This window comes from Ictidomys tridecemlineatus, chromosome 7 (genome assembly GCF_052094955.1).
Source record: "Ictidomys tridecemlineatus isolate mIctTri1 chromosome 7, mIctTri1.hap1, whole genome shotgun sequence".
NCBI lineage: Eukaryota > Metazoa > Chordata > Mammalia > Rodentia > Sciuridae > Ictidomys > Ictidomys tridecemlineatus.
Window position 1 is genome coordinate 157019590 of NC_135483.1, and position 17295 is coordinate 157036884.

A 17295-nucleotide genomic window follows, 5' to 3' on the forward strand; every position below is an offset into this window, starting at 1 on the left:
GAAGGTCTTAATAGACCAATGACTGACCACCCTAAACAAAAGACAATTCTTTGTTATTATCATAATTATCAACCCATATTAACTGTTCAAATTAAGAGGATTCACATGGTATTTTCATATGTGCATAGATCATGATTACTTACTCTTCTACTACCATCCCCTCCTTACTCCTCTCTCTCTCTCTTTCTCTCTCTCTCTCTCCCTCTCTCCCTCTCTCATGTCCCTGCCCCCTGCTGAGTCACTAACAGTCCTTCCTCTGCTTTCAGGTCAACTTTTTTGTTTTTGATTGGTTCCAAGAATTTTTGGTCGTCGGAGAGAGATAAAAATCTCAAAGTCATTTAGAGATTATTTACAGCAGGGAGCTATAGTGCAGGGTTCAAGGACAAGCAGCAGGGCTTAGTGAGAGCATTGACAATATCCACCACACAGGTTTCCTGGAAGAGGGGGTGAATGGTATTGGGCATAGCACCTGGCACCAAGTAAGCCCTCCACACATTTTCTCCACGTATTACATGAGGTCACAGGTCTCTGAACATTATTACATCTCCTCTTTGTGCTCAAGGCCCTGTGAGAATATGGGTACCTAAGCTATTCCAATCTACAAATTTCAGCCTTTCTCAGAGTGATATTTTCTGATACGAAGACATATTAACTCACTCTTGTCTTTTTTAATTGTTTTTCTTAATAAGAGTATAAAAATCACTATCCTCTATTAATTAAAGTCCAGATCCAAAGGCCTGGCATCAGGGTAGCTCCAGAATGTTCACACAGGATATTTGGAGGCAACAATTCAACAAGAGGATTGGAAATTGACTTGTTACTTGGGTTGCACTTTACATATCAAAAAAAGTAGCAAAGTTAACAACAACAAAACAGCTAATATCAAGTATCTCAGAATGGACATACCTGGGACCATTTGAGTAACAAAATAAATAATGATGGCAATAAATTTTTTTAAAAAGAGAATGCATTAGTTCTTACTACTATAAACATTTAATTGAATGAAGAAATAAATGGAGGAAAAAGGAAAACTCCTAAAGTAGAAGTATAAATAATAAATGTAGGAGGAAATGTTGGCAAACTATAATAATAATTGCTTCAGGAAAAAATCATCAATGGATTCCAAAATTAGTAGGTGAATATACAATGAGAAGCAGAATATTTGTATAATTAGACTTGACACATGTTATTAATAAAGGGGAAATATCACATTTACAATAAGGAAATCTGGCAGAATCACCTTAACCAAGTAATTACAGTTAACATTACCAGTAATAGTACTAATTATGCCTCCTGATATGGTGTTATCAGAAGGACACACATATTGCTTCTATATTATCTTTGCCAAAAATAGATAACCTAAATTAATGCTTCTTACTGGACTGATTTCCCTCCTATATCAAGGAAACATCCAATAACTTCTGGAGACATTTTTTATTTTTGCTTTAATGTTTTTAAATTTATTTGTAATTGGTGCCTTATATTTATATGTAAAAGTGGAATTCATATGTGCACATGAAATAATTTGGTTAATTTCCTTCTGTGTTCCTCCCCTTTCCCATCCCTCCTCCATCCCCTTTGTTCACCTTCCTCTACTCCACTGTTCCCCCTTCTATTTTCATAAGACTTATCTGCCTCCAGATTTTTTTAAAAAATTCCTTCTCTCCACATATAAGCGAATTGAACATCCAACCCTTGACTTTCTGCATCTGCTTATTTTACTCAGCATGATGTTCTCCAGTTCCACTCATTTACCAGTAAATGACATAATTTTATTCTTTATGGTTGAGTAAAACTCCGTTGTGTATATATTTTCTTTACTCACCTATTGAGGGACACTGGGCTGATGCTATAACTTACCTATGAACTGTGCTTCTGTGAACATTGGCATGCAAGTTTTACTCTAGAATGCTGATTTTAGGGGTTTGTTGGTTTGTTGGTTTGTTGGTTTGTTTTTTATAAATACCAAGGAGTGGGATAGCTGGGTTCATTCCTCGTCTTCTGAGGAATCTCCAAAGTGCTTTCCAAGGTGGTTGTACTAATTCACTGTCCCAGCAACAATGTATAAGTGTACCTTTCCCCTCATATCCTTGCCAATATTTATCATTACTTATATTCTCGATTACCATTCTAACTGGAATGAGAGATGAAATCTCAGTGTAGTTCTGATTTGCATTTCCATTATTGCTAAAGATGTTGAATATTTTTTTCACATATTTATTGGCCATTTACATTTCTTTGGAGAAATGTGTGTTTAATTCATTTGCCCATTTATTGATTGGGTTATTTATGCGGTTTTTGTTGTTAAGCGTTTTGAGTTCTCTACATATTCTAGTTACTTGCTGGAAGAGTAGCTGGTGAAGATTTTTTCCCATTCTGCAGGCTCTTTCTTTATCCTCTTAATAGTTTCCTTTCCTTTAAAAATTATGCACAAGATTTTAACTTAAAGCCATCTCACTTATTGATTCTTGGTTTTGTTTCTTCAGCATTAGGAGTCTTATTAAAGTCAGTATCTGATTCAGTATGTTGGAGAGTAGGTTCTATGTTATCTTCTAGTGATTGCAGTGTTTCTTGCTTAATTCCTAGGTCTTTGATCTATTTTGAGTTGATTTTTGTGCAGGGTGAGAGATAGGGATCAAGTTTCATTTTTCTACATATGGATATACAGTTTTCCTAGCATCATTTTTTTTTAAAAAATACTCTTTCTGGAGATATTCTTGATTCTCAAGACTGGAGTACATAAATGCCAAGGATGCTGTTGGCATGCAGTCAATGACATGCAGAGGACATCCTCCTACCACAAAGAATTATTTGACCAAAATATCAATAGTACAGAAATTGAGAGGCCCTGCCTTAGATTTAATCCTGAGGAAACATCAGATCAGCTCAAATTGAGGGACAGTGTACATTTCAACTGATCAACCCTTTTAAAAAATATAGATGATACAGAAAGACAGAAGAGCTGTTCAAGCTAAAGGAGACCACAGCGGCCACTGAATAAATGCAATGTGTGATATTGGCTGGAGCCTGGATGAGGAAAAGAACTGTAGTGGAACAATTGACAAAATTTGAATAAGGTTCTGGAGACTAGATAATAAAGTTATAACAGTGTTAATTTCCTGACTTTGATCATTGTACTATGAAGATGTAATATGTTAACATTTGGGGAAACGAGGTGAACAGCAGAAAAGTGTTATTTGTACTAGTTTTTGTAATTTATTTGACAGCCTGAAATTATTTCAAAATTAAAAAATATTAAACAGAAAATATTTTTAAAATAAAGGAGTGAAAGGAAATAAATACACAAAGGACTTGAGAGAACATGACAAGATAGTCAAATAAGACAGAACATAATATGAGAACTTTCCTAAAATTAAAAAACAAAAAACATATTTGAATTTAGATATCGAATGAACACATATCCTGAGAATGTTGATCTAGGGTATCAATATTCTAGAATATATCCAAGATGTAATCTAGAAAACTCAGTCAAATTTAAAAAAAAAAAACGAAGAAGATATTCCTTGAAAATATAAAAGAGAGGAATGTGTGATCTACAAGGTAAGGAAAATTAAATTATTATAATTTTTGACATTAATGTTCTTTGAAAGAAAACTGTGGAGTAACATACCTAAGATTGCCACGGAAACAAGTATAAACCAAAGATTTTATATCCAGCATAACCTTCGAGTTAAATGGGCACAGAGAGAACCCAGGGAATATTGTGTTCATGAACCCCTCCTGAGAAATCTGTAAAATGAGCTTCATATGAAAAAGTAATGATGCAAATATTGACTGATATAATGATTGTTGCAAGCATCAAGCATGTCAGCTCCCTAGAAGTAAGAAAGAATGCTTGTGGCTGTGCCCTCTGATAGTATAACTACTGAGCAATTGTTTAAAGTGGAGAGGGGGAATAATTTCATTGATCCTATTAGAATTGGTCTTAATATTGTTCTTCTGTTATGTGTATTATATGGAACAGAATAAATAAATCATTAGGAGATATTCAATTCTATCCTTCCCTTTGTTCTTGTGAATCCGGATTCTTTGTATGGAAGAAGGTGATACTGAAGTAATAAAAGACAAAAATCAAAACTGAATGGAATTAATACAAACCCATGAGGTACTTTATCTTATTTTATTTAAAGACATATCTACTGCAAAGACCTAGAAATAACCTACACAATAGCAATGAGCATTACTAGCATCCACATTTTGGTCTTGTGATCCCATTCATCACCACAAGGGACCAGGTCTTGTAGTGACGCCAGGCATAAGGCAGGCAATGAACAAGACCCTGGAATGTCTGTCACACAGATGGCAAAGACACTGTTAACAACTACTAGAATTATGCCTAAAGGATTCAGGAATCAACTTTAAGAGGCGCTCCCTGGCCCAAGATGGAAAATTTTGAGTTAGTAGGATAATTGCAATGAATTAAAATTCATCAAATATGTTTAAGTCCATGGTTTCATAACAATATGAACAGTAATGACTAATTTGGGAGGATGATGAGGAACCAAATCATTATCCTAAAGAATCAAGCATTTATTCTCCTTTAGTTATATGAACTGTTCCATTGTATAACCAAATATTGAACAAGGAGACAAGTCTGTATGAAAGTAATCCAAGCAATAAATGAAAAAGAAATGATAGAATTAGAATGTCACCACTTTGCAACATCCAATGAGTGATAAGCATAAGCATCAAAAGTTTCTAAAATCACAAGAAGAGAGACAACTAGATATTATGTGCCTCTATTGTCTTTAAAAACACCTCCTATAGATTTGATAAGGGGATGGAACCAGAGTCTGACCTCATCTCTAGATGTAGCTTCCAACTTGCAGGAAATACAGAGACTAGAGAGACAAGTCCGGTTCCTTAAGAGGAAGAGGAGGGTTGGGATTGTTTTGGGGCATTTGGGGTGACTGGTGATTAAAGTTCTGTTAATGACCCTGGAGGGTTTGATTTATAATAATTCACTAATCTATACATTTGTTTTGTGTGGTTTTCTGTATTAGTGTTTTATCTTACGACAAAATTAAAAAGAAAAGATAAAGAAGACAAAACAACCACAAACTCAAGTAAATATTTCCATAACTGTTCAGTTTGGGAAAGCAATGCTTCACAGAGGCCCTGGGTTGATTTAACAGAAAATTCACTTCCAGGGACTTGGGGTTAAACTTCCTCCAATTTATTGTAACCTTTCATGAGCAGTAGGGTTATTTTTAAAAAATAAGTAAACAAAACTGTGATAAGCTTTGTCCCTTGGCCTTGCAGAAGTGGTGAGAAAATAAAGTTATGTGTTTTCTCTTGCAAAGACATTGCTTAATATTACCTAAAACATCTGTAATGTATCAGGGCAATGGTTTCTATGATACATGACTCTGGATTGTTTATTTATGGTATCTATTATTTTATATCACCAAGGTGAAATCTTTTGAACATATGGATGCTTGCACCATAGTACATGGAGATGGTGCCTTGCATATAGAAGGTATTCAATAAATGCTGGTCTTTTGAAATGTAGGTGAATAAATCGGACTGGGACATATTGAATTGCTCCATGAATATGCAAACGTCTAAGTCTATATAGTGGGTTTCATGCTGTTAATATATTTAGAGAGACGGGTCTTTATCAGGAATGCTCAAAAAGTCAGTCTTCTATATTAATTTACTATGTCATCATGGCTTTATTACTTATTAAAATTTTTTTAGTTGTAGATGGACACAATACCTTTATTTTATTTGTTTATTTTTTATGTGGTGCTGAGGACCGAATCCAGTGCCTCACACATGCCAGGCAAGTGCTCTACTACTGAGCCACAACCCCAGCCCCTCATCATGGCTTTAAATAAACAGATAACTACCAAGTTTATATCTGCTGTCCAGATTTCTCCTCTTTAAACTCCACATATATATTCGGCCTGCTGGACAGCTCTGCTTTTCTAACTTCTTAAGTTCCAAAAAAAAAATTCCTGATGTTCACCTCCACAGACTTTCTCCACCCACAGTTTTCCCATCTTAATAAATGCTTACTTCTTCCTTCCAATTGCTTTGATCTCCAATCTTGGATCCTCTTGTTGGCTCTCTGCTTTCTCATGCCATTGCCAATCCATCAGCAAATTCTTTTGTTTCTACTTTCAAAATATATTCAGAAATCTGACTCTTTCTTATGACATAAACCACTACCACTGTGGTTCAAGCTGCCATCATTTTCTTTTATTTCAATGTAACTTCAAACATATAAAGTTTCCATAATAATGCAAAGAACTCCTATATCCCCATTACCCAGATGCATCAATGTGTTACATTTTCCTCTAATTACTTTATCATTCTCTCTCATACTTTTTCTTCTCTCAAATACTTACGCAAACACACCTACATAGAAATACATGCACACAAATTTTCTACTGAACCTTGATCACTTGATTAAAGTAGTAGCTATGTGATTTTTCAGTGTTATTTCTCCTCCCTTATAATTAGTATATTCTTTGTGGGGAGATGTTTTAAAACTATATAAATATGTTTTTCCTCACTAAATTTCAACCAATGATTTTAGTTCCCATTGATGACTTTCTAATTCCACCATTCCTTCTACCTGTATTAGTTGCCAGTATTCTATATAGAAGAGCTTTCTCTTCCCCGTCATTTATTCATAAATTATGTAATTATTTATATCAGTATGAACTCGTGGACTCTTATTCAATATCATATAAGATACCTTATAAGATATATAATTAATTACAAATTAATTTTTGTGTGTGGTATGAGTTCAAGTTCGAACTTGCTCCCTTCTTCAAAGGCTTTGGGTTTTTGACTCCAGTATCACTTTCACAGTGAGGCCTTCCCCTAATATTTTGTATAAAATTCAGGGTTGAGAATGTTGCTCAGTGGTAGAGCACTTGCCTGGCAAGCACAAGGCCCTAAGTTCAATTGCTAGTGCCACAAATTTTTTTTTTAAAAAAAGCAAAAACAATATAACCTCCTTCTCTCTTGGTATTACCACTGGTACCCTCCCCATCTCCCTTTCTTGCTTTATATGTCTTGATGACAGTTACCACCACCTATTATCAGTTAAATATCATTTTTATATTGTCTACCTATTTCCACTGGAAAAAAAATAAATGCATAAAGGAAAGAGTTTTTGTGTTTTGTCCATTGCTCTCTCCCCAGTGTGAGAACAGGGCCTAGCGGTCAGAAGATGCTCGTTACACATCTGTGTGAAGATGATTGAATAAATATGGGTCATTCCTCTTGCTTGGCAGGTCTATATTTAAGCCACAGATACAAATTCAATGATGGAACTAACTTTTCCTAATTAGAGATCAGGCAATAGGATAGGTTTCCCACACTCCTACAGTGAGTCCTTTTGAACCTATGTCCTTTTGTCCCCCAAATGGACAACAGTTGTAATAAGCTTCATTCTACTGTCCAGCTCTAAATTTATATGGTGATTTAAACACAGTTATACTACAAAGTACATGGGCTGTGGCATTTGGCAAAAAAACTTCCTATGTTAACTATCTGTTTTGTTTTGTTTTGTTTTCTAAACAATTCTGAGCTTCAATTTCCTTGTCTAGAGAAGATGATAAGGGCCATTATCCAGACTTATTATTTAAGACTAGATAAAGCTGAGGTGACAGAAAAATTCCAAATCATGTAAGTTCAAACAAGTGAGAATTTTGTTTATCTTATGTGTAGGTAGGGAGGTTGGTGCAGTGGGTTGGCATGCTATGTCTGTAGGGAGCAAAGCTCCTTTCATCTTGGGATTCTGGTTTTAGTATCCTTCATTCCCAATGTCACCTGAAATTCCAATAAAGTTGCTCCTGGTCCAGCTACTATTCTATCCTCCAGCCAGCAGCAAGGAGAAAAGAAGCAGAGAAAAAAAGGTCTCAAAGTCAAGGACCAAAAAAGAAGTCATGAATGTGGAAGAGAGACCATTGGTGTAGAGGGAGAGCAAGAGAAAAAGGGAGTAGAATTGACCCAATCATGTTACGTGTGGGTTTGAATAGGCCACAGTGAAACCCACTGTTCTGCATAATTAATAGGCCTCAATAAAGAAAGTCTCAAAGTCCACTCCAAAAATTTTATCTCAATAACCAGAACTTAGGTAAAAGACTTCACACAAGGTGGCTAGAAAATGTAGTGTTTATTCTTCATGGCTATCGATCCAGCTTAAAATTTCATTACCATGGAAGAAAAGAGAACAAATAATATTTGGGGCTACACAGTAGCTTTCTACTCTAGCTATAAATGTTCAATGTTTATGGGATTCATGATGTCTAAAATTAAACAGTTAGCTATCTTCCTCCTTTTTCTGAATTAAATCATCTCTTGTTCTTTCCCTTTGATAAAAACAAGTCAACATTCTTTAATTCATTTCTTTTGGCTCTTATTTCTTTCACATTTCTGCTGTACTTTACTAAATCTTTTCAGTCTTCCCCAGCTATTATAGGTGGGGATGAAATCTAAACCTACAAATCTAAACTGAGCTGTTGTTGGTGAGGCTAAGCTATTGATGCCTGTTTTTAAGTGGCCTGTCATCAGGACAGGGGTCTCCTAATATCAAAACCATCTGGATAGCTGATTTTCAAATTGTATTGCTTAAATCAACACAATTCCTTGAGATAAGATGTAATAAAATGAAAGTACAGTATTTAATTTGTATCTGTTCTTATACCTCTAGCTCTTTGCTCACTGCTGAATATAAATTAGGGTTCTAGGATGTCACTAACTGTCCCTAAAAGATCAATATTTTAATGTTTCAATTTTTAATTTTTTTTTTTGTAGATGGACACAATACCTTTATTTTATTTATTTATCTTTACGTGGTACTGAGGATCGAACCCAGGGTCTCCCACATGCTAGGTGAACGCTTTACCACTGAGCCACAACACCAGCCCCTCAATATTTTAATTTTAACTGGAGAAGTTCTTTTTAAAATAAATTCTTATAAATATATCTCAAAAAGATTCTAACACAATTGTAGTTTGTGAGGGAGGCTGTTTATAAAAGAATGGTCTACATCATCCTTCAGTTGTTGAGAATCAATTAGGAGGAGATGAGTGTTATTGATTATGAAAGGGGTTGGCAAACACTTCAGTAATTCCAGCTATATATCAGGGTCTGGTTGCCTAGCAACTCAACCCAAACCAGGACAAGTCCTGCCCAGTATTTCCCCAAGAATCTGCAACTAAAAGAAGCAGAGCTAATGATTAAAAGTCAAGAAAACCAACGTGCAGATTTATAAATAAAACATAAGTGAGCAGACTGCCATCAGACCCTCAACATGTTGGGAGCCCTGAGGGCAGAGGGGGCAGAACTGGCAAGGAGGTGAGATCACTGGGTCTGCTTCCAGGACAAGTCAGTGGGTTTGATTTCACAACCACTGCCCCCACACAGCCCTGCCTTTCCCACTTCACTGTTGCTATTGTCTTTGCATTTCACCTTCTTTTCCCTGGCTTTCCCCTCAGTTCCTGTTTAAAAAATAGTTTTTCCTGCATTTTATTAAAAATCCCATTCTTACTTACACCTTGATGTACCTCTTCTTGTTTATGTATCTGCCCAGCGGTTCTCAGATGGGTGCAATGCTTGCCCCCAGGAGACGACTGGCAATGTCTGGAGATATTTTTGATCATCCCGGCTGGCTGGGGATAGTGCTACTGGGATCTAGTGAGTAAAGACCAGGGATACTCTATTCAGCCTGGCACGAATGTCACACTATGTGTATGAGTCAGCTCCCAATGACAAAAATTTATCTGGCTCTAGATATCAACAGTTCCAGGGTTGGCAAACCCTGGTCTAATACATGTATTCCCAACAAGGACAGTAAGTTAAAAATTAAATGGTCTGTGGCTTGACCCTAACTGATAAAATCTTATTCCTTAGTTCCTTTGTGCTTAATTTCCTGGGGAAGACTAGTGGCAATTAGGGGGGGGAAAGTCTAAAAGGTCTTCTTATGGGAGCAATAATGGAAAAAAATAAAAAGTTTGAGAAGCACTGATCTGATGCTAGAAACCTTTTAGAGTGAACAGTCAGTTGTGTTAAACTCTTGTAAAAATACATGGTTGCAACTCAGCAAAAGTTGGTTCCTGGCATTGATTAAAAAAAAAAAACAAAACAAGCTCCAGAATTAAACATGAGTTCAAAATAGTTTAATCCTGATTTTCCTGAGAAGGGCAGAGGGGCCAACCATTATCCAGTGATTTGATCATTCTTTGAGAAAAGTGTGCACTCTTTCAGATCCCCAAAAGCACTTTAAGATGTCTTGGGCCAAAAACTTAATGATACCCAGTGACTTAGAAGAATTAATGTGCCTTTAAATGATGAGTTTTTATGTTTTCCCCAAAGGCCCTAATTTGTTTGGTAGTTGAGTACTGTAATGTTTGAAACACAGGCATCATTTAAGGCAACATTTTGAAATCATCCCATTCCCATCACTGAAAAAAAAAAAAGGTCTTCTTTCTTAACTTGGCAGGTTTCTTTTTATTTAAGGGTATGTCTCCTATTCAAAGGAGACATATCTTTCTGGGACATTTAATTCTACCCTGGGTTTTAGAAAACTCATGTTATAAAATGTGCATATATGTTATATAACACACACACAAACACACACACATATTCACAACTCCAGACTCTAGATCAATAACTTCTGTTTACTCTAACCAGTTAACATATTTTTATTATTAATACAAATTTTTATCAAACCTGGTTGGAATCCCTTGAGATATTAAAGTTTTACTAAGGAAATATGGTGGATGGCAAGAATGTGCAAAACTTGGCAGGCTTTCAGCTTGATATTCTTTCTTGGAGGCTGTTTGGTTTCACCCAGCTCTCCCACTCTGTGCCTGGGAACAGTCTCAAGGGACAGTTTACTCCAGGAGAGAAAACTTCAAGATTCCTCAGGAGGTGGAGCCCACAACCACTGCTGGCCTCTAATTGGTGAGAGGTCAAAACTTAAAATCAGAAAATACTCTTGCAACATTGAGGACAAAGTGTGGGGCCTTGTTGGTCAGAGTAATTAAGTGGAGGTCGTTCCAAGAATGTGGCCCCCTGGATCCACACAGCTGCAGAAGGCTCTGGGAAGACAGGCGCTTCACTTCCTGTAACTGTGGGCTGCTCCATTGGGACTTCCTGTCACAGGCTGTCCTGAAGGATCCAACAATTTCCCCCACCCCCGCTAATGTTTCCTCTTACCAGTTTGCATTATCTTTAAACAAAAGAATAAGGGGAGAGTGAGCTCACTTGACACTAATGCCAAAAAAGATACTACAGAACTATTTTCTAAATGAAATCACATGTCTCAGAAAATTTTATTAAGTAACTTTGGTTATAGCATTAGAAATAAAATGAGGCAGGAACGGGAAAGAGAGAAAGAATTTTATGAAGCCAAAATAGAAGTTTTATTGGTTTCAGTTCCAAAAATAGAATCTCTAGATGCAGTTCTATGGATATGGTTCAACTTATTGTGACAATGTAGCTTGTTTTTAAGAGCATACAGTATTATCATTTTAAACTTGTTCTAGTGTTCCAACAGAGGAAATTATTTTGATATTGTGAAAGCTGGCTTTTCTGAGTCCTTTGAAAACAACTTGCTAGAGATGAAGTTTTTTAAACTTTAATGTCACAAACATTAATGTTTATTTAATAGTACATGGAATATGTATAGTCTTTCCTGAACAAATACATGATCTAAGGGTCTAGAATGGCAATCTCATAAGCCAGTTGTAATGGCATAAAATAAAGTGGATGTGTAATTTTGTAGTCTTATCTCTTCTTGCTTCCTAGTTAAAGTGCAACCAAGAGAAATTTCATATTTTATATTGGCAATGTGAATCATGCACAAAAAGAAGTTTTCTGGCCCAAAAGCTCAAAGTTATTTATAATGCCTTAAATGTATGGCATATTGTAAGTTTTCAAATACTTTCTTCACATGTATTGTCTCATTGATTTTCTCAACAATCCATCATGTAGACCTGACAAAGATTATATAATAGATCTGGATCTCATACACAGTTTTGGGTGGAAGAACAAAACTTGCCTATAAATTCCATTAATTTCTGACTCTGAGTTGGTGGAAGTAATTAACTTTCTGGCCTCTGCTAGCATATAATTTTCGAAAAGCATCTCTTCTAGGTATAGAATCACAGCATACCTTGGGTAAGAAAACTACACAAAGCCTCTTCCTCTAAGTGCAAGACTTGGGGTGCAGGTCACAACCAACAAGGCTGTTTGCAATCTCCCTCATCCTGCCAGAGTAGGTGTCAGGGTACTTGAATACTCTGAAGTTCCAAGACCTCAGGAAAGGTGGGAGAATAGGGGCACAGCTTCTGCATGTCCACAAACATTGCCATAGTGGAGGTCCTTTGTTCTCATCTGTGTATCTCCTGAAAGCCTGGTGACTTTCTACTATTTCTGTGACATCCTTGGGGAACAGGGATGATAGCTCAAAAACATGTGATTCCTTCCCCCAGAGGCACCATGCAGCCACTTTCCCTCAGAGCTTCCGGAAAGAGCTGTACAGGTGGCTCTCGTATTCTCAGACCTCAACTCCATCTCTCACCCTCACCTGATTTCTCTCTCTTCTTTTTCTATCCACATGTAGGACAGGAATCTATTCCGGGGAGGGAGATAGAGAGGGGAGAAACACTTTCCCAGACAAAGCAGACCTACTTCTGCGCCCCTTCTGTTTCAGCCTGCTACAAATTGACAGGGGACCATGAGAAGAGGGTTGACCACTTTCTTGAAGAAAGAGAAGAAAAAAAAAAAAAGGAAAGAATACAATGTGGAGAAAATCAGGCACCCACAATTGCTGGTTTTTGTTTTTTTTAAATGAAAAATAAACTGCTATAAAAGTTGGAATCAGTATAAGCCCGAGGGCAGATTCTACTGGCTCTTTTACATCACAGCATGATAAAGCAAGATAGGAATTAAATTACCAGAAAAAAAGGACAGGCCAAGTCTGGCCCAGGTTTTGAATGGACTATCAGATCAACGCAGTAAAAGAGAATGAAGTTGCTTCATTTTCCATTCCCAACTCTATCAGATAAAACATTTTCTCTTGGGAGCCATGGAATCCAACACTTCCAATGATCTCTGACAGACTGTCAGGCAGATTGTCAGGCAGTGAAGCTCTCTGGGAAAGTACCTGGGCGCGTATACCTGGCTATCTCACGGCTCTTTTCCAGTATGCTGAGCTTACTGAAGGCCTGGCATTCTCAGAAGAGCTGTTTGATGGATTCCTTTCCTAAAGGAGAGTGATATGTGCTTTGGAATATATAGGAAGGCTTTCTATCCGGATGGAGGAAGAATAGTGCTCTTGGGAGGGGGTCAGGGAAAATGACATCTCCAGGAAAGAAGTGTCACCTATGGTGACATCTGAAGGCTGAATAGCAATGAACAGGGAAAAGAGTTTGAGAGAGAAAGTAAAGAGTCTACAAAAGGCCAATGGGTGAGAAGACTTGGCTTGTTGAGTGGAAGGTAGTTTGCTATTGCTGGAGCAGAAAGTGCAAGGGAGACAAGGTATAGGTATAGGATGGGGAAAGACGTTGAAAAATGAAGGTAGAGAGGTGAGCACCAGATGTGTTGGCTGTTCATAAAAGAAAATCCAAAAAGCAGGATTATAACAAGACAGGCATTAGTGTTTCACACATTGTAAGTAAGAAGTGGCTAGATACTCACTGGCATTGACTGGGTAGCTCAATGTCATCAAGGCCAAGAAATTAGTAAGTCTCTTGGCCCTTCTTTCATGGCTCAGGTCAGCCCTTCCATTTTTCAGAAAGAGCAAAATGACACATACTTGTTGAGTTTGACTTTTAGGGAGTTTTCCTGGAAGTTTCACTCTAAAACTTCATGGCCCAGTAAGCTATCACAATGGAGGACTATTTTTCTCCCAGGCACCTAGGGATTCACTTTGCCTGGATAAATTTTACACAAATTTCTACAGTCCTAGATCAATATCTGTGGCCAGTGCACTGACTGGCACAATCCAGGCCCTTGTTATGATTCCTCAACTACAATAGGAATTTCTGGTGTAATTCCATCTCACCAGGCCCTTGTTAAGAGACTTCCAAGACTTTCTGTTACTTGAAGGCTGGCATTAGGGATTGTCCTCCAATGTGCCTCCAATTAAATTCAACAAAAACATATTAAGTACCTACCATATGAATGAAGCCAAATTAATTACTAACGACTCCCTTTTTCAAGCTCTGTTTTCAGGCAGACTGGACTAGTCGATGTTCCCCAAATAAACATGGTCATTTCCATCCCTGTTCTTGTTCCTCCTCTTTCTTTCATTCATCCTATGCACCTTATCTTCTTGATTCTCGTGTGCCCTCAGGACCCTGCTCAATTCCATACTTTCCCTGGGTGATGTAATGCACATTAAATTATGAGGACTCCTTCCTCCTTTAAATCTGCAACACTCTTTGTCCAACAACTCTCAAATAGCAACTAAATAGCCTTTCTGCTACTTGTTAATACTGTCATTGAACTCTTGTTCTCAGTTTCCACATGAGCATTTTCTATCTCATCTTTACATCTTCCACATAAAACCTTCAGATATGTTTGATGTTGAAGGAAGAAAACCAACAAATGAATGAGAGATCACAACCTAACCGCTTTGGAAAGGTTCAAGTGCAAATTTAAGATCATTGAGAAGCTTCCTTGAGTTGAACTTGTTCATTGTCTGCACAACTATGTGGTCAACTTTCCATTGAGATACAAATTCAAAGACATTGGAAAGACAGATCTTCTGTATATTTGTTACAATCACTTTCTTCTGCAGATGAAGAAATTTTCATAGAACCTTAAACAAATATTATTCAGGGTGCTAAATAGGTGTTAATAACATGAGAGTCTCAGCAGGTTGCATCTGTTCAAGTAAATGGAGCATATGCAATCGCTAAATTATTGAAATAGAAGAAATTCAGATTACACAGTTTCTATTTAATTCTGATACATAGCAAGTGGATGTCTTCAGAAAAATAATGGTTGATTGCCAAGTATAATTACACCTAAGTAGTAGTCAAATTGTCTAAGCAAATAAAACTCATAAAACTCTGGAGAGTTAATCTTGAATATAGAAAACATTCAAGTTAGACTTCTGTTGTACAAGTGCTCAATCAAGCTTTAGGGCATAATTCTCAAAAATAAAAAAAAATTCTCAAAATATACAAAGCAGGCCTTTGACTTTTAGTAAAAAGCAATGAGGATCCAAAGCCTGTGATAGTATTTGATTTAGGAGTCAACAATTAAGTGCAAGGTGGATATGCAAGATTTGCTTTTGAGATGTGGTATTTGAAGAGAAATTAAAATTCTTTTCTAGGCCTGTTGGCATTTAATATATATGGACTTGTTTTTAAGTACAGAAAAATTTCTGTCATGAATCATGCCTGGAATAATTTTTTGAAAATAGAGAATATTTTGCTTTCCTACTTCAAATAATTTTGTTCAACAAGACTAGCCCACACGCTACAAACTAATGTCAAAATCGTTCACAATGTGAATTAACCTTAGCATCTCTACTCTTCCTGGAACTGGGTCAAAATTTACCTTGAGGCTTTTTATCCTGCCTCTGGATAGCAGCTTGAGGCCCAAAGTTATCCAAGCCCTGTTAGCAGCACAAAATGGAGCTGACAGCAAAATGTGTCTCCCCTGGGATCAGTGGTCACCTCCCCTGCTGCTTTCTGTTTGCTTGACTCAAGAATCCTAACTCTAGACTGTTCTTTACTGTTCTCTGCTTTCAGAGCAGAGATTCTGAAGCAAGACCTCCTTTTACTTCCATGATGTATTCCAATGGTGCAGCCTAGTAAGCTATTTTCCTGTTTCAGTATTAGTTCAAGGCTTTTTCACATGAATGCCAAATTAATTCATCCGTGAATCATGTATTCTGAGTTACACAATTGATTAAACCTAAATATAGGATTTGACATTTATTTATGTTCAATTTATCTTAGCATTCCCCAAAGCATCTAGCATAGTCAATAAATATTATTGAGTTGATTTTCATTTTGCTTTAGGCTGTCAACAAAACTTACCAAAAAAATTTTACATTCTATAATAACTTGAACTGTCCTTTAAAAAGTGATTTGAGATGAGAATCTTGATTCCACATTTCCTCTCACCTGTGTGCTTTCTATATATCAGGCAAATATCCTAGTTCTGTATCCAGGAAATTATATCAGCCTGGTATTTGTCACTAACTTTGCTCCACTAGTGCGTAAAAGGTGCCCTGTTAACAATAGTGCTGATCAAGTAAAGATCATGGACCACACTAAAAACAAAAATGGGGTCTTTAATGTGTAGTTTCTAAAACCATTACAAATAATAACATAGTCCTTCCATGGAAAGATAGCTGGTGCAAACTCTCCCTGGAGTAGGAGATGCCAAATTCCTGAAGTACTCTATCAGTTATTATCTGGTCTAGGACTCTATTAATTTGAAGTGCAGAGTTGAAATCTCAAGTTTCAATTAGGGCTATTTTGCTTTTTTTAAAAGAATTTTAAACTGGGCACTTTGGTGAACACCTGTAATCCCTGTGGCTTGGGAGGCTGAGGCAGGAGGGTAGTGAGTTCAAAGCCAGTCTCAGCAAAAGCGAGGTCCTAAGCAACTCAGTGAGACTCTGTCTCTAGATAAAATATAAATAGGGTTGGGGATATGACTCAGTGGTCAAGTGCCCCTGAGTTCAATCTCCTGTACATCCTCCTGAAAAAAAATTAAAATTAAATTGTTAATTTAAAAAATTAAGAAAGAATTTCTAAGTTAAATTGTATTCAAGGCTACTTCTGTGATCCCACAAGGGAAAGACCCTTGGCTAAAGGAACACACTGCAAGAGCCAGAAGCCTGTGTGCTTCCTTGACACTGATTGTCCTTTTCACCCTGGAAGCCACACCCAGTCCTGGGAGGCTGGGGAAATCCTTCCACAGGTGACTCAGCGCCTCCCCTCCCCCTCAGCAGATGGAGGATGAGGAAGGAGGTGGAGCCAGGAGGGAAATGGGGCTCCAGTGATTGTATTTTCCTGCATTTTTTTTCCTTTTGATTCTGTGCTTTTGAAAAACTGTAGGAGCGGCTGCATGTAAATAGACCTCTCTAATAGATGTCTGGTTGCCATTGACTCTGCAGATTTAATCCATTAAGTGCCTTCTATAGAAAAAGCACACAATGCCCCACAATGAAGAGGGTCCACCTTAACCAATAAAATACAACCTGAGTGGGGCAGTGCAAGAGGAGAAATCAGAACCACCTCAGATGGCAAAAGGCTCTTTGTTGTTTGTTTATTTATTTATTCA

General features: G+C 37.1%; 1 long non-coding RNA gene across 1 annotated transcript in view; it reads right to left on the bottom strand.

Annotated features, from left to right (window-relative positions):
* Window positions 1-9660, bottom strand: part of LOC144365589 (uncharacterized) — a 39307-nt gene extending 29647 nt beyond the window's left edge. The window contains exon 1 of the long non-coding RNA XR_013424208.1: window positions 9537-9660. This is a non-coding gene — a long non-coding RNA (uncharacterized LOC144365589). The remainder of the gene's footprint in view (window positions 1-9536) is intronic.
* Between the last annotated feature and the right edge of the window lie 7635 nt (window positions 9661-17295).